Raw genomic sequence first — 17,914 nt, 5'->3', positions numbered from 1 at the left:
ATAATTTAAAACCAACAAACCTATACAAATGCCTTATATAGTCAAACATATTTCCCTTGCTTATGTCAAAATGAGAGTTGAGTTGGGAATTGTGTTATTTAAAAAAAATAGAGACAGAGTTTTGATGTGAATAGAAAAGATTGTCCCACCACCTCAGAGAAGCCCACGAGAACCTTTGGTGATCTTAATAAAGGCCTAGAGAAGTCAAGGCCTAGATTATCTCTGATGTGATGAGAATAAGGGAAGTCATCAGACAAAAGAAACCAACAAGCATCTGTCTGTGGCTGATTGACTCACTGAAATTCACTTTTATGACTCAGAGAGATGTCTCCTTGTCCTCCACTCATTGTCATGTATCTATCTTTTCAACATTAATTCAGTTAACAGTTGTATCTCCATGCTGTGTCCTCACAAATACAGAGCAGTGAAGAGGGAGTAGAGCGGAGTCCACCAAGACCTACTGTGGAACGAAACACGGGACTTGGAGGGTAGATGTAGAAGGTCATCAATGCCTTGGAGAAATATAGGAAAGTCTGGGGCTGGCTGATCTCCACTTTAAGACAAAGTATGAAGGCCAGAGGGGATTCTCTACCACACTCAAAGAGCCTCTGCTCAACCACACATGGTAAGCAGAGAAATAGTCATTCAGCTGCAGGACTTAGAAGAATAACAGAATTCTAGAACAGGTTGCATACTCAACTCCAGCAGGCCTGTTAGACAAGGGCAGGCCCTGTTCTAATTAGCAAGAAATGGGACACAACACTCAGGTGGAGACATTTGCATCAATGTGCTTGAAAATCTCACCTTTCCACATCTCCTGAGTCCTCAACAGTAGCCCACTCTTCCCTATTAAAAGCCTGCACCCTCACCCTGATTAAGGATGATGCAAAAGCTTCTTTGCAAGACACACAGGCATGTGTACACATATGCACATGCTCACGCCCAAATGCACATATAATTAGGTGTCCCCTCACCTCCTCTAACCTGGCCAGGTGTTAGCTGAGCCTGATAGGGGTGTACAGGACCCTTCAACAGGGAGCTGCAAGATGCACCAATATACACTGGCCTTAACATGGGGTTGGGTTCCCAGGGGGCTCATCAAGGAGCATGGCATATAAACTTAGATAAGGAAGATTTCATCTAAATAAGGGCCTTGACTCACAAAGTGGCATTGGACACCCTGGCAAGACCCCCAGGAGACAGTGTTAATGTACTGCCATATGGACTGTGGAAATCTTGGAAAAGGCAATGGCCCATATTAAGTGGAGTAGAAATAACTGGCTCCAGGGCAGATGGTGGAGGAGGGGTCAAAGGCTCAAAGGATAGACATACTGGAGTAGCTATGCTAAGTACAGTTAGAAAACCTGCCAGGCCACTATGTTCCCCAAGGCATCTCATGGAGATGACTGCTCTACACTGGGCTGCTTTTAGGAGATTTGGGCTCATTGCTGGGACCCTGGTAGCCCTAGATGAGAAGGTCAAGTGATGGTGCTTACCTATCAGACCCATGGCATGTGCACTTAACATAAGGTTGGGGAATGTTGGAATGAAAACCAGGAGGACCCCATCTGCAGGGACGCATGGAGATGGTCAAGAAAACCAGGTGTACCAGGGAAAGATGGCAGGGTGGCCAACAGATTATCATTCAATCTATACACAAAAAGCAAGGCAGAATAATCTGAGGGTTGTGGGTAACTGTCACAACACAAAGTCATGATCCCTAGCTCAAACTTGAGACCAGAAGCTGTTCTTAGTCCTAGGATATATTGACTAATGAAGAGGCTGTGTTCTCATGAGCAGCAGCCTGCAACACCACCTGGATGTATACGGCAGCTTCTCAAAGCCTTCCCAAGACAAGTCTGTGGAGCTTTTCCTTGGGCAACTGTACACTGGGGAAGGGAAACCCCATGCTCTTTGAGGATTCTTATTACAAAACCTGAGTGGATGCTGATAGCAAGATCATGAAGTATCACCATGGCTGTTCTGTGAGTGTAGAGATGGGTGGCTGTCAGTATTAAAATAGAGTGCAGGTCAGAGTTGGCTCAAGTTGGGGTTTTTGTGTCCATGGGTCACCTAGTGATAGACTCCCCAAGCCCCAAAAGAGTAACTGGAGGCACTCTGTTTCCTTGAACTGCATTATCAGCTGTCTTAGTGGAGAAGACCAAGAGGAAGCCCTGCTCAAGCCAGAACAGTGAATTTAAAACAACACAGCAAACTTAGATGGGGTCAGTGGAGAATGGCAAAATTATTGCCCCCATAAGACCAAAGTATAGGTGGTGGTGATCTCAATGTGTCCCTAATTAATTTACTGTCTGGCTTCCACAAAAATCAGAAAGACACTGCCAACTCAACCAGGAAGGAGCCTGACTGCCAAGGCCGCACTGGATAGGTGTCTCTGCTAGAGCAGATGCAAATGGGTTCAGGCATGTGGCATGTGGTTGCTGATCTGGAAAATGCACGATTGTGTATCCTTATCAAAAAAGAGAACCAGAAGCAGGTTGCATTATGTGAAATGGGCAACTGCACAATTTTGGTTTCACTCCAGGGTTACGTTAACTCTCCCCCTCTATTATAATAAAGTATGAAGAGGCCTGGACCATCTGGTCATTTTGTAGGCAATATCAATTGTCCACTCCATCAGTGACAGCATGTTAATAAAACAGATTAGCACAATGAAGCAAGAGCTTCATGTGCTTCAGAGGGTGGGAGGAAATCCCAACAAAGATTAAGTATGCCACATTAGGGAAATGTTTAGTGTTTGGGTGTCTGGTGTATGTTTGGACATCTTTTTTAGAGGAAAGAAAAAGTTACTGTATCTTAACTTCTCATCCTTATAAAGAAAGCACAGTATCTGGTGGGTCTCTTCAAATTCTGGAGGCAGCATCTCCCCTACCTGGCAAATTTTTGACTCACTTGTCTAGTGTCACAGAGGCTTCCAGCTCTGAGTGGGGCTCAGAGGAAGAGAGGGTTCTGCAGAAGCTCCAGATTATGATGCAAGCACCCCTGTGGTTTGGGCCACAAAACGTGGCAGAACCTATGTCACAAGAGGTGTGTCTGCAGAGAAGAGATGCTGTGTGGAGCTCATGTTAAGACCCACAAGAGAATTTCATCATAGACTCTAGGGCTCTGGAGCCTTAGCCCACCTTCTGCCACAGACGAGAAAGAGTGTTTTGAGAGCTATTGGGCCCTGGTAGAGGTGGGAGCTTGATATCAAGGGGCCATGAGGAGCTGTATCTGTCATACCCAACAACTTCTATTAGGTGCACTCAACAGTAACCCCTGGTAAGATAGTATCAGATGTGAGCCAGTAGGTTGCAAATCTTATGGCTCGGACCCCGATGTCTCCACCATCGATAACCAGCTCTTCTCACTCTGCTCACATCTAAGGCTATGTGAAGAAGGAAAAGCTGACGAAGAAGAAAAAGGCTGAGCTTGATTCATGGATGGTATGCATGTGTGCAAACCAAAAAGGACTGTAGCTGCACTATAGCCACCCTCAGTGCTGACCCTGAAGGACAGCAGTAAGGGGAGATCCTCCCAATAGGCAGAACCTGAGGCAACACACGTGGTTTTCTGATTTGGAAAGTAAAGTGGCCTGAGGTGAGAATACACATAGATTCATGGGAAGTGGCGAAGAAATGGTTCATCTGGTTAGTTAAGGGCTGGCAGGAGAAATACTAGATGCAGAGGGACCTGAGTAGAGGCATGTAGATGGACTTGCAGGATTGGTATCGGAGTGTTAAGGTTCTTTTGTTGCATATTAAAGTCCATCCAAGGGCATCCACTGAGGGTGAGGCATTGGATAACCAAACAAGCAGAATGACTTTTCCAAATGATGTCAGTTATGGGCAGTGGACTCATGATCGGAACAGCCATTGTGGGAGGGATGGAGGCTTAGCACGGACCCCATAGCCTAGGATCCCACTTGCCAAGGTTGTTGCAGTTATTCCTGCTTCTAGATATCTAATCTGCCACTCAGACCAATACTGAGTTAATACTCATCAGTACTCACATGGCAGCATCCCTTAAGAGACCAACTAGACATTTGGTATCAAGTTGATGACATTGGACTTCCTCTAACCTTGGGACAGAGATTCTTCCTGCCTGGAATGAATGCATATTCTTGGTTGAGGATTGCCTTTTCTGCTGGCAAGACTTCAGCCAGCATTACTGCCCAAAGCCTCCCAGGGCCTGGTATATTCGCATGGGATCCAACTTAACATCACTTCAGACAAATGGGCATCTGGTCGTAGGACCTACCAGTGTCCTCACATGCTGCCACCCCAATAGAGTGAAGAACAACCTTGTGTAGATGAATATGCCAGCTATGAAATGCCCTCTGGGGATGGGCCACCAGTACTCAGGACACTGACTGGATACCAGTTAGATCAATGCTTTCTCCTCAACAGAATCCTAGGGTGGCCTCTCTGACTCTCACGCCAAGAGACCATCTCTGGGCATTTGTACTTTCTGTTCTACAGCAGTGGGTTCTGGGGGCCCAGTGCTCATACTTCACAAACAGAGACTCACAAGTGTACCACGAGGCATTTAGCACTGGCTGTCAGTAGAAGCATTGGGCAACTTGTGACAAGATACCAGCAAGCAAGGAAAGGAGTCACCATTTGGCAGGAAGAGGAACACTGCTATTACTCACCAGGAACATGGGTGACCCATTGGTACCCAGCCTGTCCTCCAAGGCACCTTTTAAACTCACCAGACTAAGCTGGGCAGTAAGTGGACCAAAGCTGCAGTCACACCTGAGAAGAACGTGATCACAAGAAGATAAGACCACCCAGGATGAGGCTGTGAGTCCCCCCTCCAGGTAAGTCACCCAGGCTTACAGCTGTGTCACCAAAGGGTGAGAGGACTCTGCAATGGGCAGTAAAACCAGAAGACTAACCAACTTGCAGCTTTGGGTCCAGATGCATGGCGAAGCCTGCAGTTTACCCGTTTAACCTGCCTCTTCTGATTTCTGCCAGGAGAGGAAAAAAAGCACTGCTCCAGACATGCTGCTTCCCATGACATGGAATTTGTACAAGGAGATAGTGACTGTGAACAGGGCAAGGGGTGGACTGTGGCTGCTGTGTCACCAGACCCACCGACAGGACTAAGATGTTGTTCTTACTTCCAGGAACATTGTCTGCTACTATCTCTCTGCTTAGTTCCTCTTTGTAAATGCCTCTGCCCATTGTTAGAAGCAGTCTCAGCATAGCGACATTCAATGACTGGTCAGAGTGAGAACAAAAGTCCTGACACCGGACCTCAAAGAAGGACAGTGCTAAAGGCCCATCTCAGTTCCCAGCACCCCCACCCTGCCATCGCACACATGGATGATTTATTGCATAACTTCCCAGCAGGTGAGGTATCTGTGACTCTGGGGTACCCTTCTGAAGCCCCAGGCCAAGTGTCCCTGTGGCCTCCCTCAAGGGACATGCGTCCCTCTATAGAGTTCTCTGTCTCTGGGCCAACCACTCCACAGATGAGGCCCGTGGACAGCCATGCCTATTTCTTCCTCCATTCTGCAAGGCCAGTGCCAGCACACAGCAGTGCCCGGCACATATTTGTTGACCTGAATCGAGCTGCTAACCAATAATTACAACATAAGGCAGCAGGGCAGGGTGCCCTGGAGTGATGATGAGGGCTCTACAAGTTTGAGGAGACAAGGTCATGTCTAGCTGCGTTCAAGGCCTCATGGGAGAGTTTGCCTTTGATGAGAGCCCATCAGCCAGAAAGGATTTTGACAGAAGGAACTGGGGCAAGGGAGTGTCAGATGGAGTGAATGCCAGGAGCAGAGACTTGGAGAATGCAGAGGCAGAATCAGCTCTGCCTCCAGGTGGGACAGAGTGGGCAGAGTGGCCCACACTCCATTCCTCTCCTGGCTGACATATGCATCCCAATTTCTCCTCTCTCCATCCTCCCCATTGCCTGGTTCTCCGTGGCTGTCCCCTAAACATACTGTTTTCCGAAATGTTCAAGACAAGTGCACAGACCCTCTCAGTGCTGTGACAGAGCCTCTAGGTTACTTGGTGATTCATGTCACTTCTACTGCCAGTGTTCCTGCGCGGTGGCTCTGTCACCAGGGTTGCTTGACCCCTCAAACATCTTTGCTCCTCTCTAACATGCAGTCAACCCACCTCTCACAGATCTGTTGTCATTGGTGCATGATGTTCAGTGTACTGCTTAGAACACAGGAAACACTAATGCTTGATGAGTATTTTGTGTTAGCATTAAAAATATTAACTTCAAAGATGACTTATAACAAACTGCAATGCAAAATCCTCATCAGTGTGAATGATATACAGGCTTCCAGGACCTCCACTGTTCCAGTCCTTCTCGGTAACAGCAGGAGGTAGCAAAAGACATTCAGCCTAACTCATACAGCACTGAGAAAGTGAGCAACTGAGAATAATCACTCTGGGTGGGAATTGTCCCCCAGAAAGTGAATAACAAGGAAGCCTTGGGGATGAGATCCCTCTGTCCATGAGTCCCCAGCCTGCAGGATGTAGCTCTCAAGCAGTGTGTATGGGTGGTGCCCAGGCATGCAGGGTAAGGGGACAACCAGTGCAGGAGTGCAGGGCCCTGTGCCCAGAAGCACTGCCTGGCACTTGGCATCACGGGTGTGCTCAGTTTTGCAGTGCTCCAATCCCAGTAAATTAAGCCTTATTGGAAGGTAGTTAGTGAAATGAAGTGTTGAGAATCATCTAGCTAACTTGGGACATATCGATGGCCAACTGAGATCTTTTAAATCTTTAAGGGAAATTTTGGTCCTTAATCACATTGAATCACTTTATGCTAAAGTCCAGCAAAAAATTAACATTGTTTTTCCACTGCAGACATGGTAACATGATGGCCACACTGAAAAACAGACAAAATCTGAAACAGAGTATTTATATTTTGGGGGTTTATTTTTCTGTCCTTATTTTTAGAAAAGTGTGTGGAAAAGATTTGCTTTGCAAAAATGGCAAGGGGCTTAATGGCACTGTCTTAGGGAATCATCCCTGTAATCCCTGGGATGGCTGATGTAGGAAGCACACCAGGAGCAGGTAACCACTGCAAGGCCATCTGGTCCAGGGCAAGGGCAGCCATGGATGGCCTCTCAAAGAAGGTGGAGTTTCTGCAGCAGCAGCCTGAAGAATGGCTGTCATTGACAGAAACACTCCCAGGATAAAAGTGCTCAGGTAGAATCGTCTCACACCCACTTGCATTGAAAAGGAAGGGAATGACTTTTACTTCTTCCCACTTGAAAGTGACAACCTTCCCTAGTGTCCGTGCCTTTGTCTTTGTTGAGGACTGTTGCAGAGAGTTAGGTTTTCTGGGTTAAAATGAGACACTCTTGTTTCAAAACACATAACATCAACAAGGAAACAGGAAAGTTATCTATACACCAAGTCCAAAGGTTTGATGAGACGGTAACTGAACTTCTCAGGAAAAATCTAAGATGGGAGAGGCAGTTCCATAGCTGAGTCACCTCTGCAGTGGGCCATGTGCATGTCAGGTTTTGTGGCAGGCAGCTGGGAAAAGGTGAAGCTATGTCTCCAGTTACAGGTAAGCTTGCTCCAGACAGTGTGAAAGACAAAATATCCTTTCAGGTGCCAAAGTGTTTCTGTGCATAATTCTGCTGAGAGTCTCATTTGAGTGTCATGCTCACAATGGAGATGAAGTATTGACACAGGGAAGGAGTGGACACCTGGGAGGGAGGGTGGGAGCGTCTGGTGACTGATTTCTCTTGCACCTGTTTGTGTAAACCTGTGAAGCAGGAGTCTCTGCCACATTCATCTGGGAGAGGGTGGGGCAGGCTGAGTGCCAGGTGGCTGGTGCTTAAAGGACGCAGCAGAGGTAACTTGTCTGGAACAGTGTTCCTGTCCTCATCTTCTTCTACCTCTCCAGTCTGTTGCATGAGCTACTGAGGCAAAATAGCCCTCAACAACCTCCAAGTAGGTGGACTGGGGTGGGACATAGCCATCTGATGAAATAATTTCATACAATGATAAATTGTCAAAATGCTGAAGCCAGAGAGAAGGATCAACTTGCATTAATTCAACACAAATGCATCCCTCTGTGACCTCTGCCAGGATGGGGTTCCTTGGCCAGTGGTTCATTCCCCTTGTCCTTTTTCTCTGTAGTCTCCTCTCCTCTCCAATTTTGTCCTTTATCCCCATGCAAAGCAGATATTTCTGAAACAACTTCAGTGAAAACCCCATGCTTTCTGCCATCTACTCCAATACTCACAGGATGTGGCAGAGCATGCTTAAGTGCATGGCACCCTTCATGCAGTCTTCCACATGGCCATCTAGATATCCAGCCTGTGTTAATCATTAACATATTTTCTATGTGCAAAGGGAAGCCCTAAACCATTAAAATCATAGACTTTAACTAGCATTGGCAAATATGTCAATAATGGACTTTCTGCCAGTATGCAATTTGAGCATTTGAAACATATACCTCATGACTGTCCCTCTTTTATGTCTATGTCTATGTCTATATGTATGTATATGTATATGTATATGTCCATTGTAGTCAATCTGGAAAGCCATGATGAAAAGCACACCATTTTCTCAACCTCAGGTGTGAAACTGTAAATCCAGGTTATCATCCAGAGTGAAGCATGGGAGATAGAGCACATAAATTCAGGGAACAGTTGACTTTGTAGGAATCAATTAGTTAACCATGATGGAAATATTAAATTGGAGTTGGGACACATGGTATTCTTTTCTTCAGCTTTTAGCCCTCTTGGTTTTAACACCAAGAGTCACATCATGGCAGGCTGGGTGGCTTGGGAGGCAAAGCATCTGTGAGTCCTGGGAGACATTTCTTAGCTCCCAGACTGTGGTGAGAATGAGTAGGAAATTTATCAGGGGCTCCATGAAGTGCCTGGTGTGAAGTTTATATTCAGTAAATGGCCAAGATGCCAATGACTTAAAGATATTGACAACCATAACTGCTAGGATATTCTAAATGACCTACTTTACCACCCATCAGCCTCTGTGAGCACAGGCTAAGAGTCTGGCACCTGTTAGATGCTATAGATACAAAGGTAGGTAGGCTACATTCCCTGCCTCTGATTCACCTCAAATTTCAATATAAGCAGCATATGGCCTTGCAGAGATGTGAACGTCAATTCCTTCTAGAAGGAATTTTTAAGTGGCTGAGTACTCGTACCTGTGTAATCCCTTCCAAAGCTCACCATTATCTATGTATAAAGATTCTGGGGTATAGGACCCCCTATCACCCACATACTGGGTGTGTGTGAGCTAACTGGGAACTGGCAGGATCCTGGGGAAGCAATCACATTGTGTTGGATTTGAAGCTTTAAGAGCGAGTTTTTGTTTTGTTTATGCTGGAGGGTATCTAAATTGGCAAGATTGAGAATATGGATGAAATTTGAAACTTGCAATGTTTGAGGACCCCTGGAATTCTAACCCTCCACACCTTCAAAACCACATAGGTCTGGGCCACCGCAACACAGTGAGAAAGGATAGCTCTCCCCATCCCTGGTACCACCTTGTCTGGCTTCCAAGGAACCCTTTGGAGGTCAGTGGTCACTCATGAATGTGGGCCCTGGAATCTTGCTGCAGAAACTGGGTCATGTGGTGGCAGGGAGATTGGGGTGGGAACAGGTCAAGTTGAGGCACTTGCAGGGACCAGTTGCTGCCTTTTGCCTCCAGTGTAGGGCGCTGTCTCCAAACCTCACCAGCCTGCCTCTCATCCCATATTGATTTGCGATGAGGCTTGCTGGTTGTCCTCTGGTAAGACCACAGTGATTATGGCCCATGTAGACAAACAAGCAGACAGTTCTCATGCCCCCCAGAACATTCACAGTTAGCTTCTCTCCGGAACATGTGAGAATGGACAGCTCATCAGCAGAAGATGGACATTTTGTTAACTCACATGGCCATCTGCCATCCGAACTGTCCCTGCACACCGTGATGCTTCACAGACAGTCCTCAAGGCTCCAGCCTAGGTTTGGGGGAGGACAAGAGTTACCTGAGGAGACAGATATAGGTAATGCGGTGCTTCAGGAAGGGATTCAGTGGGGTCTCCCACAATCTTTGCTCTCTGGCCTAAAAATCCACATACAGGAGTGCTGTCCTGCACACCAAGGAATGCACAAGCCTTTTCATTTGCAGAGAGAGCTCCATGGATTGTGACCCACTCAGCATTTGATAGCATGATACTTTATTTCAACATTATGGGACATCATTAAAAACACTTTATGCTGTTTTTGTCTGTAGTTTGGAGTCATGTCTGCTTAATCAATGCCATTATGTATTCAACTTCCAGGACACATCAAAGGCTGATAAGGATTTTTTTTTTAAACTTTGCTTGCTTAAAGTGATTTCCCTCCAGATCAAGATGCAGAGCACAAAATATTAATCAGTTTAAATAAATATCAAGACTACCCAAATAATATGAATAATTGGCAGGGGATAGTGCCTACTGCCCAGTTCCCAACAGCTGGTCATGCTGGCACGTGGCCCCCTCTCAACAGTCTTTTAGATAATGACTTTGGCATCTGCCAACGAGCGTTTGCTACTGCCCACAGAATTTACAAGTCACAAGTGGGACACAGTGGCTCCGACAGAACTTTTTAATGCAAGGTCTTTGAAATTTATTAATGTAATGCAAACACAAGCCTTCCAACCCATTAAATTGTTGATGTTATGCGAATCCACTCTGGAATGGCAGATCCTCATTAACATTATTTGCATGTTAATCTGCATCTTTTTAATTAGTGATATTATTTATGCACATAATTTTCGCCTACTGGTGCCAAGGCTGAAGCGCATTAATTAATCTACTGAGATGCCAAACTGTTTATTTTCTCCCGTACTTTTATTTGTTTACATGGTGTTTTGGATTCAGAGAAAATAAAAAAGAGCCTGAAGAATAAAAGCAGAAAGACAAGATTAACTAAAAGCTCTTTTTGTTTTCGTAATTTAAATTGTAATATTAGCCAAATGTTGTGTTTCTTCCCTTAGAGATCGGTTATTCAGTTACATTACCTTGATGTATTATTAAAATTTATAATGGACTCCAGAGGCTTCTGTTAGTTCTCCCCTTCATTTACAGAATATACTCAATGTTATTTTAATCTTCCTACAACGCTCCCATGCATAGGCAATGATGAGCCGTCCCCAGCGAATCACCAACACGGTTTGCTCTGCACAACTGATAAACATTTAAATAAGCCTTTTCAAAAAAGAATAGCACATAAAATTATTAACCCGTTGATGGAGTCCAATGCTGCTCAGTAATTCCTCTTTCCTCAAATAGGTCAATCACAAAGTGCGTTTGATTTGGTGACATTGAATCCTTCTCAATCCCAGAGCCTTCATTACCAGGCATTGCCCAGAGTTGTGTGTCCATGTGTGTGCATGCATGTGGTGCAAAGTTTGAAAATGTGAATTATAAATGTTCTGCACCATCTATGCCAGGAGAAGAAAGGGAGATTGTATGTTGTGGGCCTTGTAATAAATGACAACATAACTCAAAAGCAGTCCTCATTACAGGAAAAGGAAAGTAAAACCTTGCACTGTACTAACCATGGTCACACATATTTATTATTTATACCACTTCAGAGAGGGTGTCCACAGAGCAATGTGGAGTGATACTCAAATCAGTGTTGGTGTTCTTAGCAGAGGAGCGTAATGATATGTTCCCAGCATCATGTCACTTGTTTCCTAGGATACAGTTGATACTTCTGCTACACCACACCTACTTTTGAGAGACCTGCCCCCCAGGTTTCTTCTTCTGAACATGCCCTCACATCCGGCAAGTGACCAGCTCCATTGGGCCTGCCTCGAGGAAACCATGACAGCAGTCCCATATTTTAATAAGATGGTTGAAATCTGTTGAGTGTGACAGCATGGGAGAGTGACGTTAGACTAAGTTCCCTGTTTTGTGTTATTTGAATAACACCTAATACTAGGTGTAGTCAAAGGACTTTGAGTGGCGTGCTGCCTCCTGGTTCACTGGAGGGCCGAGAAGAGAAATTGGGCTGGGGATGGTGAAATTTAAGGACAAGACAGTGAAAGATGACAGTTTTAGGGAGCAAAGTAGGTGTCTTAGTTCATTTTTCCAAGTGCATTTCGGAGTTGATAACTCAAAGCCAGTAAGCTTTTTTGTTTGCTGCGAGGTAGCAAATCTGGAAAACAATTTTTTGTTTTTTGTTTTTGTGGGGCGAGGCTAGCTTTAATTTTTATGTGTGTGTGGGGTGAGTGTTAATGAATGTTGTTGGTAAAAGTTTAAATACAAAGAATGTAAAGCCAAAGTGGAAAAGTTTGTCCCCAAGTCCCGTGTAGAATTTTCCTGGAACATTCTACTACTGTGTGAGAATCTCTCTGTTCATGAAAAGCAGGATTTATTATACCTGCTCTTCGGCAGCTGTTCCTCTCACTAAACAGCACAAACTGGGCCTCTTCCAAGGTGCGTTTTGCCTCATGTCATTCTGAATGTGATGCAATTTCAGCTCCAGGAACTGAAGCTACATCCACTTCAGAGTTCACCACTGGGGGTGGTAAGGAATAACAGAAAGCATACCCCTATCAGAACTGACCTTTGAGGTGTTAGACTACATTCACAAATATTTAACATTTTTTATATTTAACAGGAAATGGCATGAGAAAACCATTCAGAAAATATGACATGAATCAATCAGTGGGACACATTTTCTTGTGATTCTACAAATTTCTTGTGAAGAGCTGTATAATATCAATTTTGATATACATGGGACCATACACACAATCACCAAACTGCACAAATTATATATAAGAATCTGGTATGACATACAAACTTAGAAAGAAAAGATGGACTTCCAATTGTACCTGGCCTTCATGCATCTTGGCTGCTTGCACAGTGACTTTTGCTATGTACACTCAGCCAGAACACTGCACTTTGACACTATAGTCACTCAGTGCCTTGACAGAAACTCACTGGGACTGAATTGGTATTAGCATTGGGTCTTATCAGGTACGGAACTATGCGCATGTGTGAGACTGGACCTCAAGTAACATGGAATTGGAATCAGACTACCTCCTTATATGATAGAAGCTTTTAGAGTTTCTTAGAATGGTGGACTTGGAGACTCTGGACCTGGAAGCTACATTCTGGCATTTGTTCGTATTGTGTCTTACTGTCCTTTATCCTCCGGGTTCCTTAGAATTAGATCAGTGGGGGCTTTGCTTCCAACTACTTATTAGGGGAACATGTTGTTTTCTCTGCATACAATTTGGCCTTGTTCTTTTAATAAGATGATTGATTGTATTAGTGGGCAACAATATTTCATGAAATAACCCAATATCTTGTAGAAGGTACTTGCTTGCATAATTTTTAATCAATTACACATATGTAAATGAAGCATATTATTACACATTAATGTAAATATGTGTATATTATTGCATGTAATAATATATGTAACATAGATTGGTGTCTATTAATTGAATATATTATATATATTTACATGTATATGTAAATGAGAGACATTATGGATGTTTTATTCTAGTAATTCTCCTTGTACTGACACATTTTTGGTGACTTGCAGGAAACTACTGAACCTACAATCTTCTCTCCCTGTTCACTCATGCATTTCTTGTCTGAACAGCACCCATATGCCCTCTTAGCCTCCAGTTTCCGATTCAATGTCCTCCCACTCTAACCCACAGTCCACAGTGCTCCCTGGTAGAACCCACGTGGCCCAACACAGCTGCACATAGGTGTCGGTCACACTGAATTCTGACTTGGTTCTTGTAAACTCTCAGCTTCATCACTCACAGAGTATCACTCACAGGTGACAAGACACCACCCCAACTCTGTCCTGAGCAAGGCAGCTCCCCCTGTGGATCAGCTCAGGGTCCTCTGCCCTGGCTACATTTCCTTCCAGTATCCAGTCCACCTAGGGCTTGTGTGCATCAGGACTGTGTGCATCAGAGATCTTTTAAAATCAGACACTGAGCCTTCCATGTATCCATTCTACCTAGTCGATCTGGACTGTGGTGTGTTCTCTTAGACTCCTTTGGTAAGCTTAGAGAAATCTGTTCAGCTTTGAGAATTGCATGCAGCCTCACAAGTCAGCTGCCCTACTCTGTGCTCCCTGACCCAGGGCCTTGCTTCTTAGGGCCAACCTCATGGTCCCACCAACTGTCTCTCCAGCCAGACAGGAGGGACTCGAGGCAGCTGCCTGCTGGGTCATCTGTGAACACCCAGAACACAGCAGGCACTCAGATATGGCTGTTATAAACGGTGCTTGGGCTACCTGGATTTTTACCAGCAGTGAAGTCACTTGTAAGTTAACAGACGAAAACATGTTTTAGTCATTTTTCTACACATTTTCCAACTTGTACTTGAAAGCTCTCTGCAAAGGTCATTGTCCATTTCACAAGCACGTGAAAGGTGTAACTTGTCCAAGGTTACATTCTGCCCTCACTGACCCCGAACAGTGGCAACCCCTGACTGAGGCCCATGGTTCCTTGCTGTCCTGCTCCTGCTGACCCTTCCATGTTAACCTCCTCAGCCAGTTACAAAGCAATTGGATGAACTCTAGTTCCAAACAGATACAAGAATTTTCATAGAACATTCTGTTTTAATGTTTAAAAATAAAACGTATACATGTATAATATATGTAATCTGTAATGTTTATGTAACATATTTTTTTAAAGAAAGAAAATTCTAATTCTGTGTAAAAAGAAAACTGGTCTGTCATGTCCAGTGTCTCATGGTGACCTGATTTATGCTTATGCTTCTTAGTTTTCATAATGGGCCTATTTGTTTGTGACTACTTATGTCACATATCTGGACATAAATTCCATAGTGATTCAGAGTACAGCCCAGTCGTAGCCTTCAGACAGATACTCACCCATCACAGCCCTGTCTTCACCTTCTCCAGTGAATCCAGAGTTCGGTTGTATTCAGGGGTGCTCAGTGCTCATATTGTCCTCAGAACTCTGAGCCCAGAGGACAAAATCCTGTTCTGTCCCAGAGATTGTGGACAAAGGGCCACTGACTACCTCAGCAGTAGGTCAGGCATGCACTAGTGGGTTAGGTATGTAACAGCTTCCTGTTGCCAAGAGCTAAGCAATTAAGACCTATCTTAGAGGAACAGCATTTAATGGATGTGTGTGCAGGCTAGCTGGTACTCAGAACATCATGGCGGTCTCTCAGAAAACAAACAAACAAACACAAACAAAAAACAAAAATCACAGCCTACTTCCATCAGTAAGTGATGCTTGAATAGCACCCCCAAAATTGGTTGTGCTGTGCCCTACAAAAAACCTTTCAATAACTATGCCTCTCTCTAAGAAAAAGAAGAACACAAATAAGAACACAATGGATAGGAATATGAGGGTACTTCTCCATTTTTGTAAAAATGATTTTTCCTTCTAGCTCCTTAACTATTTGTTTGGTCATTCACCTGTGTACAATTCTTTTCAATGTTCTAAGCATTTGTTAGGAGTTGGGATCTAGATGAACAAAGTAGAAATGCAGTTCCCTAGGTAATGACAATATGACGCAAGACATACCTTAAAAAGTTTGCATTTTCAGTGTTTTTAGCAGCTTGTATTGTACTGAACAAGGTACCATTGGGTAGAACTCTCGGACAACATCTTCACACATGGCCCAGGTCACAGGACACTCCTGTGGCCAGCTAGAGGTTTCGGTCCTGTGGAAAGAGTTGGACTCACTCTATAGTCTTCACATGCATATTCGGAGTTCTCCAGGCTATGGATAAACTGTGTGAAAGCCCACCTTCCATCAAACACCGCCTTCCATTCTGTGGCAGATGCCCTGTTCTATGATGAATTCTGCTCGAATTGTGGGAGCTCTCAGGTGAGAGTGACATTTGCACTTGTGTTTTAGTTTACAGCCTCTTTAATTATACCCGGTCTCTAAAGCACTTACATGATGGTCTTAAATATAACTGACCCTTTTTATTTAATTTCATTTGCCTGTTAGTGTTTGGAAACTATCCAGCAAAGCACTTCAGTAAATTCAATAAAGTTCATACCACAATTAATATAGGAGCCAATGACAATGGAGGCCAGCACTTTATACAAAGTATAATTTGACTGGAAGCACAAATATTTCAGGAAATTAAGTAACAGAAATTGGAGAAAATAGATAAAATAACATATTATGTTTGGTACAATTGGTAAGCTTAAAATGTGGACTAGTTTACTACCTAATCCAATCAGAAGAGTTTTCTGTAGCTCTGCACAACTGAAGGTCCATTGCAGAGCTATGGGCTTTGTTGGGATAAATTACTGATCTTTCCCTGCTTGCCTCATACAAATTGATATAATGTAGAGCTTTACTTCAGGTTTTGTTATATTATTCCATTTTTCTGCTTGCTGTAATTTGGAGCTAGCTACGGATGGAATACACTGCATTATGTAGTGACTGTTTATATTACTTTCTAGAAATAACAGACATTAAAAACATCTTTATTAGTTATAGATTGTGAGATTTGGGGGACTTTTGATTTAGGATAATCAAGGTTTACTGAGTTAAGTAAAGCTGATAAAGAATGCTTATGAAATACAATATTAGCCACAGTTTAAAGCAAAAATAATTACTATTCACTGCAGACACATTTGAACTTGGCATAGCACGTGTGCGCCTCTGCATTCTCAGCAACGATCATCCATCTCAAAGAAGCTCTAAATGGAAAGCAAGGATCTAGATTCTGAACAGAAAAATAAACTCTGCACAATCCACTTGCATCCAAGATGCTGCCAATGTTATTATTTCATTAATAATGCATTTTTGGTTGTCAAAACCAATCACTATTGTAGTTCTTTCCTAGATACAGTTTGTTATAAATCACTTTGCAACAATACATTATTTTGCAGAGAATGAAAAGTAAACCATTCCCTGTCAACTGAAATTAACAGTCAGGAAACTATAGTCTTTCAGAAAAGGAACTCAGTAAATTAACATATGGAAATCACTCTAAAACAGCAGCCTCTACTTGTTGACAGGACAATGAACAAGGAGTATTCAAGTACAGAGATTGAACTTACTTGAAACATTTCCTAATTGTTCTTGTTGATTAATAAGAAAATACTGTTTGAGTAATGTCAAGTTGTTTTTAGTGAAATCTCAGCTGGGGTTTGTTCCACATATAAAATAGGTATTTCCTGAGGAACCCTCACAAGAACTCAACGTTGTATAAATCAAAACACAACATGATAACAATATGTTAATCCTATTCCCAACCCTGTTAAAATCCTATTGTCTACCCATTAAAATAGGATCTCAATTTACACATGATGTTTATTTATGTCAGAGGGAGAGAGGCATTTCATGAGGGAGGTCCCACCATTAGTGCAGATGGGCAGGGACCGGCACTGCTGGGCAACGGGTGAGATGTGGACTAGCCTCCTCCATCATTTTGAGGGGGATAAGAAGATCCTCTCTTGGTGGATGAATCAGACAAAAATGTGCACACTTCTGAGATCTTTTTCTTTCTCATGGAATGCAAATCTTCCCATTTTGGACACATGTTTCTGACCCTGCCACCTGCTGAAGCAAGCAGGCCGGCTAGGGTTCAGTGTGTTCAGCTAATTTCACATTTGCCTAAAGGAAAGTGGTGAATAAGTTGTTAGAACTTGTATGCAGGATTAGTTGAGTCAAAGTCAAAGGTAAGTGTGTTCCTATCCTGGAGGGTTTCCCACTGGGTTAAGACCTGTGTGCTTCCTCAGTTCATCTCCTCCAGACTGAGCCCATGGAGCAAATGCAGCTCAAGGCCACAAGAGTACAGAGGACTTGATGGAGGTAGGTCAAAGTCCCCCAAGGGTGTCGTGTTCCCATGGTGAATGAAGAAGACACAGGCTTAGGCCTTAGCTTCCAGCACATACTGGGGGCCATGAAGGTGAATGCTGTCCCTAGATTGTTTCTGTCAGTCACTTTGGATTTTCTG

This window comes from Furipterus horrens, unplaced genomic scaffold (assembly GCF_987537825.1).
Source record: "Furipterus horrens unplaced genomic scaffold, mFurHor1.1.pri manual_scaffold_5, whole genome shotgun sequence".
Taxonomy (NCBI): Eukaryota; Metazoa; Chordata; class Mammalia; order Chiroptera; family Furipteridae; genus Furipterus; species Furipterus horrens.
The sequence above is the reverse complement of the archived record's forward strand: the minus strand, read 5'-3'. Positions refer to the sequence as shown.